At 36.0% G+C, this 10,941-nt stretch overlaps 1 protein-coding gene across 1 annotated transcript in view; it reads right to left on the reverse strand.

Annotated features, from left to right (window-relative positions):
- Positions 1 to 8,679, reverse strand: part of LOC126979987 (LIM domain transcription factor LMO4) — a 154,163-nt gene extending 145,484 nt beyond the window's left edge. The window contains exon 1 of the mRNA XM_050829602.1: positions 8,393 to 8,679. The gene's annotated coding sequence lies outside the window, so the exon portion shown is untranslated. The remainder of the gene's footprint in view (positions 1 to 8,392) is intronic.
- Positions 8,680 to 10,941: the final 2,262 nt, after the last annotated feature.

Genomic DNA, 10,941 nt, shown 5'->3' on the forward strand with positions numbered 1-10,941 from the left:
TCCCCTTACAATCAAACAGGATGACTGGCCAAAGTTGAGTGGCCGCACGCAGAGTACGATACCTAACTACCTTGGCTCCACACACCCTGTCCCTGTCTGTAATCCTGCTTCTCATTTTATCATCGTTATATTAATATAATTTATACATATTTATTTGGTGGCTTACACTTTTGGTAATATAGTTCTTCATTTTATGTGTGAAAATGCTTTGATTTAGAATCACACTGTACGAGAATTTTTTTATTTGGAGACAATTAAGTAGTTCAATATAAATAAGATTACTTGGTTACACTATCTAACACTTTTAAAATGCGTGTATTTTACCCCCCTATTCATAATAGTCTGCTAACTTAAAGCATTGCTAATTCTCACTCTGTCTTCTTCTATTGACCTAAGTCAGAATGAGAAAAAACACTCCTAAGCGGCTGTTTTAAGTTAGCGGACCATTTTGAATAAGGGGGTTAATAATTTAATATATAAGTGACGAGCCCTGCCCATTACAGTGCAGTACCAATCAGGAATTTTGATAGAACCCTAAAATTGTGAATGGCATTGCAGTTGCAATCGGCAGTATGAGATATAAGATATTTAGTCTACACTGCAGCTGCATAATTTCACCAGCGACGACGTCCTTCACAGTGAAACAATAATACAAGCACACTACTCCTTCATGTCAGTAAGCGCCTAAAGAAGTTGTACTTCAAAAATATTCGTGGATATGAGTGGGGCTCAATTGATGATTTTTGGTCAAACAAATTATCCGCATAAACAAAAAAATTAAATTATAAAAAAATCAAATATATATAATAATTAATACTTATAAGTGCCGTAAAAGAAATGTAATCTCTTAAACATTGATTTCGGAACTCATCGAAGTACCCGTTCATATCGTCGAATATCGTACATATCGTAGCAAAAGAGAAACTTCATTATAACATTGAATCATACTTCTCAACTCTAATTGACTTAAAATATCGTATTCTATTCCCAGTTCCCCAATTATTTGAACAATAATTATTAGTTGCCGTAACGGGGGACCGTCACTCAAACAAAACAAACACACTATGGCTCACTCTATTTATTTTTGTTTAAGGTTAAATTGGCTGTTCCAGGAATAGTTGGTAAGAGCTCGGTAATCGTTGGATAAATATTATATGAAGCCAAATAGTTATTCCTATAAATATTAATGATTCAGAACGGCTCATTATTTCAATGAATCGCCCATTTTTAAATATTTTCCTGTCTCTTAGTCGAAGTGTATAATTTGTGGGTTTCTAAGATATGAGGAGTCTGCGTGTCATCGACTTAAGAGACCATCGGCATCTATCATCTCTTGCAACACCAAAATAACAAGAGATTCTTTCATCTGTCCTGAATTGATACGTCAAATAGCGAACCGAACTAGATAGATGTCTAGTGTTCTTAATGAACGATTAGTGTCGCCGCTATCACAGGTCTGTGACCATGACACAGACAAGGGATGGAGATATCGACTTCATGTATTTAATACAGTAATGTGAGTTACCGTAACGTTATAAGTGGATGACAAGAAAATTGCCTGCTTTCGGCGTGGAAGTAATATCACTGAAGAGTTTGAAAGTCCGAACAATTTCGAGATTCAGATGTAGTGGTTCTTTAAATGCACACTAACATTGCAGTGCCTAAGAAAATAGCTTACGGGCCATTAATTTAACTAAAAGTTGAACTCACTATTAAATTTCACGGTTGCTTCCTGCGGGCATTAAATTTATTTTACGCCTTATTAAACTTAACAATTTCTTAATTAGTAATTTTAAATTATGTGTTTTTTTATCAGCCATCAACGGACAAGAAGTGGACCCTTCACTTGACACCTATGTCGATCTTCCACTTTAATCTATGACGTTTTGGAGCTTGGAGACGTTCAGTGTGCGTCTGTTATACCTGATCCCTGCTGTCTAATTCTACCATCGAACTACACCCCACCAACAAAGCATAATCCTTACAACCTGGTGTTTTATTACGTTTCTATTGTAATCGTTCTATTGTTTTGCGTTTCTTCACATTTTACAGTTTTCAAGGAACTTTCCTCCAAGTGAAACCAAGCTTGGTAATGAACTTTCTTGTGCGGCGTTTGCAAATTTATATGACGTGGGTACCCTCAATAACCTAGAATAGCGGTAACGCTTCGGATTTTGCTTTGGTTTACAAGGCTGTAATCTTTAACCAACCAATCAACTACAACATTCAAGCTGCATGTGCAAGTTTGTACTCCCAACCTAAAGGAGGACAACGCATCTCTTGACCCCTCATGTTGTGGATGTCCATGGGCAGTTGCTCACAACTTCAATTTTTTTTAGGGAAAAGTTGGACAAACGAGCGTACGGGTCACCTGGTATTAAGTGATCATCGATGCTGACATTCTCTTAGAACACCAGACGAATCACAGGAGCATTGCCAGCCTTTAAAGAAGGTGTACGCGTTTTTTTTAAGGTACCCATGTCATATCGTCCCGAAAACACCGCACAAGGAAGCCCATTTCACAGCTTTGTCCTACGTGGAAGAAAGCTCCTTGAAAACCGTACTGTGGAGAACCGCCACACAACAGATGGTGGGGATTATATCCTAATTTGCGGCGTGTCGTTCAAAGGTGGAATTCGGCGGAATCAGGTGAAACAGCTCTTCGGAACACTCCCCCTGATAAATGCTGTAGAAGATACACAATGAAGCGAGGTCTCTACGCAATGCCAAGTGATCCAGCCGTTCACAGAAAACTGGGTCCCCGTCAATTCGAGATGCTCTGCGTTGCACACGGTCAAATGGATAGAGCTGATACTGGGGTGCGCCAGACCAGAGATGACAGCAATATTTTATAGCTTTATTTATTACGTGAGTCTCTTTTGCCCGTTTGCCTATTCTTAGATAAATAAAAAGATTTTTAAACTCAAACTACTAACTTATAAAATCAAAACATCGAATCAATAACGAAGTTTTTAACAGTAAGAGGTCATGTAACAGAACGTAAATCTATTGTAAGATTCGTTACTGCCAAACGGATATAGCTTAGTAGTAGTATACAACCTGAAATGGAAACCGGTTAGTCAATGCGTTTATGGGTGAGGGCATACGCGATATTGAAGCACCTGTGTACCTGGGCTTACTGGCTCAATGAGAATTTAATTTAACCGTATTTGGCGTTTAGGAGATTTATCTAACTATTCATAAGTTTAAATTAATCAAATTGTGGCTAGTATCAATATGAAAACGTATTTAAATACAGTAACTTTATTTAGAAATCGGTTTCGGTGTATGTTTTTATATGTCAGTAAAATAAACTTTTGATTGCGTTGTTAAAACTAATTTAAACTATAATATTAATTAGACCAATTAGTTTCATTTTTCTGAATTATTTTATGTGGGCTCTAGTGATGTAAGATGATAACCACTGATAATAATTATAACAAATACGCGTTTTGCCGATCAAGTCTTTTTATAACAACAATATAATAGGGCCTGCTTCCCGGAGTTGGCAAAGATTCCCAATTCTTCCACTGTCATCACAACAACACAATATTTACAATCTCAGCCTGTAACGTGCGATCCATTACGATTATGTACATCCATTGACTCAGCGGTATTACTTATTTTAACACTTCTCTCAGCACAACCTTCATCGTTATAGTCAAACATGACTTTGCTTGTTGCTAGAACAAACATGGAACCAATTTTACAGGATATTGTTTAATAGACAGCAAAATTATAACATAGTTCGAAGCGGCGAGGTATAAAATGTTGGACAAGAATCAATGTTTTCTCCATCAAAACATTCAATATAGATTAAAGAAGTTTCGGGATGTGTTTATAACGTGTCTTTAATAATTGAGAGCTCCGCGAACCCTCGCCGTCTGTCTTGAATAATGGATGCAACAATATTATGAGTAGCCCAGCCCGTCTCAATATTTTCCTATGTAGAGATATTTCATTCCCCAACATGATTTACAAATAATTACATTATCTAACGCATTATTAAAGTCAAAAAGTAGAATTCATGTTTTTAATTCCACAGTATTATAAAATAAGGGGTATTAAAACACGAATGTGGGTTTATATAGTGATAATAGTATCACATGAGTGTTTTAATACCTAATTATCAACAGTTGCATACAAGACTTTATCTACACCCAGAATATGAATCCTCTAAAAGATTCTGAAACAGTTAGCTTACTGCTAACATTAAAACAGCCAGTCCTAGTAGTAACCTAATATCATCCATAACTTATTATATACAAAAAATGATGTGGTGTCGTGGGACACCAGGTAGGAACGAAGTTCCTTCGGCTAATGTAGAATCGACACAAATTGAAAAAAAAAAGACAAAGGTATTATACACTACTCGCTTGTGTATGCGACTGTCGCGCCTGCGCACGTCTCATTTAACGGTTTTATTCCATGCACTTTTCCACGCACTTTTTTCCACGGATTTTTTCTTACGGTTTTACTATCACATTTTTTTCAGTTCGGTCGCGCAGCAAAATCCCTATCCCCACCAAGCCTGCCGTAAGGAACTTCGTTCCAATATATACAAATAAACTAAGTATTAACATTCACTTGAATGTTATGTTCTTTTGCAGCGTTTAAAATATCCGGCGGTGTGCTGTCAAAACTTGAATCGCTCATTTTTTCAAGAAAAATGGCGGGGTTTCGAATAACCTCCTTTTTTTTACGGCGCGCCACGTTCTAGTAGTGTGAAACGCGCGTAAACGAAAATATGCTTTTTTTGAAATTCATACAGATACCACGCATCGAGCAATAAGAATTTGGCTGTTTGTTGAAATTCTTTGCGCATGAAGGGATCGGCAAAAAAAACCAAGGAGTGTTGTTATGAAATTCAGTACAACATTACAACACTCGTTTGGATGATGTAATGGTTATTACGACATTGGGTGTTTTAATGTTGGTAATAAGCTAACTGTTTCAGAATCTTTAATAGAGGATTTAAAGCATCGTTGTAGATAAAATATATTTCGCAACTTAGTGCCATAGTAGTATATATAAATAATGTAGTACATAGAAAATTATTAGTATAACTCTAACGCACAGATATTATAAAGTATTTAAAACTATACAAATCTAACAACACAAAAAGCTGCAACGATGAAATTCGTTCGTCACTCTCCTATCGCGTCTGGTAAAGTGTTATAAAATAAGAAGTCAGATTTGCACGGCTTTATAGTCTTATTAATTTTATGTCATTTAAATCAAGAATCAATATCTGTGCAAAGCTTTACGTACAAGCTTTTAAATTTGTCTGATAAACATACAATTTATGTTCATTTTATGTATCTAATTTATCTAAATCCCTTCACAACTTTTTACCTTTCAGCGTAATCGAGTAATACAAAAGTTTTGTTTTCAATATGTGTCAGGTAGTTGCATGAGGCAAATTAATTGTTAAAAGCACAAAAAAGAGGGTAGTATCAAAAACTGTGCACCGATTGCACGATAATGGACGCTTACGTCATAAATTATTTCTCAATCAAGTAGCATTAATTTATAGACATGTGTATTTGCATGAGGGTGCAGCAGAATGCATTTAATTCGTTAATAAATCAGGCGGTGGGGTGGTTGGTTCATTAGATAGATCGCCCGGGGCCTTCCGGGGCATCCTGCCCACTTCGGCACTCCTTCACCTCATGCATTTAATTTGGCAACTCTAAAAGCATAACAGAGGTTATAGATGAGTTTATAACTGGGGTTTTAATAAAGAGGCCCGGGGCTATTGTAAGGTTACTGAAAATATTTTACCATGGTGTACTTCGGAGACTTATTTTATAAAATAAAATCAGCAAAGTACTAAAAAATCAGAGACGGCTGTATTATTTCAATATTACGTTTAAGTTCAATATGTTCAGGATGAGAAAATATTATATTATTATCAATTTTATTTTGACAACAGTTGATTGAAGGTGGATAGAGTTTCTTGTTCAACGCCAAAATAACACAGAAGACGAAGTAACTACGTCACCACGTAACCACAAGCAATCGATCCATTCATTTAGTACTGGATCTCCTATAATTTTAGCAGCTCTGCCAAGCACTTGGTTAAACGCTTAAGCTGAGTGTGTGGTACACTAGAACAGGAGAACAGCAATATTCATATAGTAGCAGCAATATTAAGAGAAATATTGTTCTTATGATAACACTCAGATTTTATCAATTACATATAATCAGTCATTAGGTATTCGTAAACTAGATAAAAATTACTAATTTATCATATTCTATCTTGAAAGAAACAGCTAATTTTGAATAGATTTAAGATAATCGTATATGTATCCCGGAAGTGTTACCTAAATAAGTTATTAATTGGTTCTCATAACTCCAGCTTATCGCTGGCATAAATTAAGGTGGAGATTCGCGAGCGCCGCAAGCCTGCGCGCCCGTCCACGCACGTTGTCAAACTTTTAATTGCATTTGACTCTATCAGTGTGAACTCACGACACTCGGAGTTAAGAGCGCCCCACAACTGTATCATTTAATATCTCTATTTTTTGAGAACTTTCAATGCCCGCTTTGTGTGCAAGTAGACGATTATCTACATAAGTTTTAGGCCACATTCTAAGTCTCAGATTGAAATGAATATTTTATGCGTAAAGGATTGTTTGTTGAACATTCTCCTGGGTATAAATATATCTCTCGAAGTGGGAACGAAAAATTATACGTTAGCCTTTATTAAGAAATATTCGGTACATCATATCGATGATTCGCGTTTAGTAAAACGAATGCATATTATCTAATTATTCTTATTTCTTTGTTGGCTTTTTTTTGAGCTTGCTTTTAGCCATATTTAAAGTCTCACATTGAAATGACTATTTAGTACATACAAAATTGTTCAGTTTCTAGAATATTCAGTATGAGAAGCTTTCGGGAACGTAGGTGTGATAAATAAAAACGTTATGACGTGTAGATATAATTATAGACTTTTACTAAGGATTATTCGACACACCGGTACGATGATGAATTCTTCTTCTCTAATCTTTGTTGTTTTTATTATAACCAAGCATACAAAAAATGATTCTCTGTGCCTTTATTAGGATTACAAAATACATTTCGAGTAGTACCTAGTTAGTCATAGCAAAACTTCCAGAGGCGTATGTTATTTGCAACGCTCGAGAAACTTCTAAAGCGAATCTGGCAGAATGTCTAAACATAACTTATATATTAGCGAATAATCAATTTTTATTCTATTTAACCACATCCAATAGTAAAATAATCTTTAAATCAATGCTAAAATTGTCCCAGTTTACAAAAAAGAAACAATAGACCGTGTGCCGGACGAAAGACTCGTTAAATGAGATGATTGTACAATTATCTAAATATAAGCGGAGCGAGACACCCATGCGGGGGAGGGTGTAGTACACTTCAACCCGAAAAAAGGGGGGGAGGTAAGGGGCACGGGCACTCGTTTTTAATTAAACCGGTGATGAAATGAAGTGGTCCGTATAAATACTACTAAGATATATATTTAAAAAGTAATTTAAACTTACATAGGTACATACTTAGTTTCGTAATAATTCGAGGTTTTTTGTCATCTACATCTACATGATAATTAAAGCGTTAAGTGATTGAAAAAGAATATTATTGTTGGCTAGGAAGGTATACCTATCATTTCTGTTTGCTGCGAACAAACTCAGAAATGGTAGGTACCTAATTGGTTTGGTTTATATTTGTTTCTCTTTAAGATTTAATTAAAAGTACGTTTATTTTGCTCATTACTTTTCTTTATCATTTCAATCAGTAGGAGGTTAATTATCTTACAGTAATCGTGTTGAAGAGGTGCAAGTACTGTTGAATTTAAATTAAAACTTGTTAACAGTTAACACAATAGAATGTTTATTCCGAGAAACTTAACAATAACTTTGTGGTGTTTAGGCTTGTTACGGAGTATTGGTCTTAATATATACCTATTTTGTAACACACTAACCGTTAAATCTGTTGTCGTTTTTAATATTACACGAACGACTTCTCAAAACATAACCTCCGAACGTATTACTATAGCAAAATATAATAGAAATCGTTAACTAATCAGGTATATAACCTTCAAAATTGTAGAATGTTTTACAAAATCCATTACCAGTAACAACTAACAAGACAAACACACTATATTGAGCCGAGTATTTCATGCCATCTTTATTTACTATTGTTTACTGTTTATTTTCATTTGAAAAGTTCAACTTTTTGCACTTACACGTGGTATATATGTTAATGTTTCTTTTAAATGGCGGGTATTCTTAACAAAATCTCTTCCAATAATAACACTGATGGATAATAATATATAGAATACGAATTCCGGACCATTTCACCTTTTTATTTTTTTACAACATCTTTGAAGCATGCACAATTTCTTGACAGTTACCTAAAGGCTTTTGTCCTCGGGGGTCCGTTTAAATGTATGTCCACGTTTGTTACCTCGTGGAACCGCCGTTCTCCGATGCACCAAAAAAATCAACAATAACAAAAAACACAAACTTATTAACTCGAACAACACTCGCAAAGACAGGCTTAGATCTCTTATGTTCTACAAAACAAAAGGTTGAACACACAAAAACTTTCCTGTTATACTTTAAAACAAAAAACCGTGTAAAGGGAACTTCGAAAAAAGTAGTTATCCGTGGGGATCGACGACACTTCCCCATGCAGCGATTCGGTCGCGACTGAAGCACGCGGTCGCCTGCGGGTGAGAGGCGCGCGGGGAGGGGTCGCCCCCGCCCCGCGCCGTACCGTATTATTTGATTAATTTGCCTCCCCTTGTATACTCGGCGGTCCGTCATTACGACAATGAACGTTAAGTTTAAAATTTCGGGCCGCAGCAATTCCCTATACTATTTAATTAATAATTTAATTAACATAGCCAGATATCGTTAAAGATTAGACGTTAATAAGCAAAATATTGAAGGACCTCCATCTTGTTCTTGGGTGGGTTGGGTTAATTAAAGCGGTCGTGATACTGAGGCAAAAAGTACTGCTTGAAATAATGAGTAATACCGACGTAGAAACATAAGTTCCGCTAATTGGAGTGCATTTGCATACTGGAGTGAAATAAAGTGTAAGTGAGTTATGTTCCCGGAGTGAATGAATGCTGGTTAAATACAACTTAATAAATGGCGAGTAATGTGAGAAGTGGTTCAATAAATTTAATGGTGTCTTTTGCAGCGGAATTTTAACAATACTGTTAGTCAATCTATTTGAGTGCCTCCAAGGAACGGGGAACAGATTCGATTTTCTAAAAAGTCTACGGTTGAAACATTTACAGCTGCACTTCGATTGTTTCTTTTGATATTATTTTGTTATTATGTATGTGGCACAGGTTCAGGAATGTATCCACTGGGCACTGAACCACCGATCAGAAATGAAAGCGCCTTGAAAGTCGATTAGATATATTTTTCACTGTGGTCAACTATGATATTGCGCTTTGCCATACCGGCTACTTTGGATAAGACCTCTCTGGTGCAAGATTATAAAGAGAAACTTCTTTCACATGACAGGTAGAATATTGTACATTTAATAAATGTACAATGTTGGATTGTTGGATTAATTACTTTCATTTTTTTTTTCATACGGACTTATGAGTGTTGATCGATAGGTATATTGAAAATTAGAGTAAACAGCAGAGACAGCTCGCAATATCAATGCTGTGTTTGGGCAGAATATGGATAATGATCGCACCATGCGCTGTTGATTTAATCGCTTCCATAAAGGAAACTTCGGCTCAAAGAATGTACCCCGAGTAAGACCAGCCACTAAGGTAAATAATTATGAATTAAATGCTATAGTAGAAGCTATCGAGTATTGTAATTATAATTGGCACCAAACTATCGAGGAATTATAGCGGCATTGATGTGAGCATCCTTCTTAGTCGTTAATTCTTGGTAGAATCGCCATTCTATTTCTGTCGGTTAGTTGCATTGCGAGATGTTATCATGCCAACAACATTAACCCATGTGCGTCAAATCAGTTTAATAAAAAGGCTAGAAAAATTGAGAGCCCCATAATTTAACTATAGGTCAGTTGGACAGGTCAGAAGGACACGTTGAAGCATGCCTTACCATGTTGAACCGGCACAGAAATGCAGGGATTTTGGGAAGGATTGGGAAGTTTGATGAAAAGTGGGTTGTGTGGATAGTCCTACACCAGCAAAAGCCGCAAAAATGAGTCAAATCGAAGCTTCCCTATAGAAAAATGATGGCAACTGTTTTGAGACTTCATGGTGTAGTTTACTACAACTTTCTCAGAATCTGGTTAAATAATGACAGCAGGATTTTATTGTACTGAACTTCAATGAATCGATCTTCATTATTATTACTCCATGATAACGCAAGAATTCGAGAAACCGATGTAAATCTACAGGTGTATATTTAGAAACTCTCTGACATCCTCTGTACATGCCAATCCTTGTTCTAGCAGACTCATATCATTTTCCGTGATTTGGATGAGTTTACCCAAGGAAGAAATAAGAAATTAAAGAAGCAATACAAGAGTTTTGTAAGACCAGTTCTACCGCAAACTATATGACATGCAATGTACAGACACCGGAGGTTAAATACTTCGATTTAGTAAATCAATCAGTATTATATTTTATCGATACGGTGTCGACTTAGATACACTAATCCCGAAACATGTGTCGTGGAAAGTTTTTTCCAGGAATACATCAGTCTTCTAGAAATAATAGTGTTTTACAATGATTTTCTACAGACTTAAACCTGAGCCAACCCAATATGCATTCAAGCTGCAACGCAATCAGCACATTATACTTCAGGAAGCGTTTCAAGTATCACAACATGGAATGAAGGAATTCATTTGGAGATCTTTGCTTATTGAGCCTAAAATGTAGTTTAAGCCGAACATAAGTGAAGTGTAAATTCTGCAGCCTGCATGCAAACAAGGGTACAATTAAGGCGCCGGCAT

Source organism: Leptidea sinapis, chromosome 4, assembly GCF_905404315.1.
Source record: "Leptidea sinapis chromosome 4, ilLepSina1.1, whole genome shotgun sequence".
Taxonomy (NCBI): Eukaryota; Metazoa; Arthropoda; class Insecta; order Lepidoptera; family Pieridae; genus Leptidea; species Leptidea sinapis.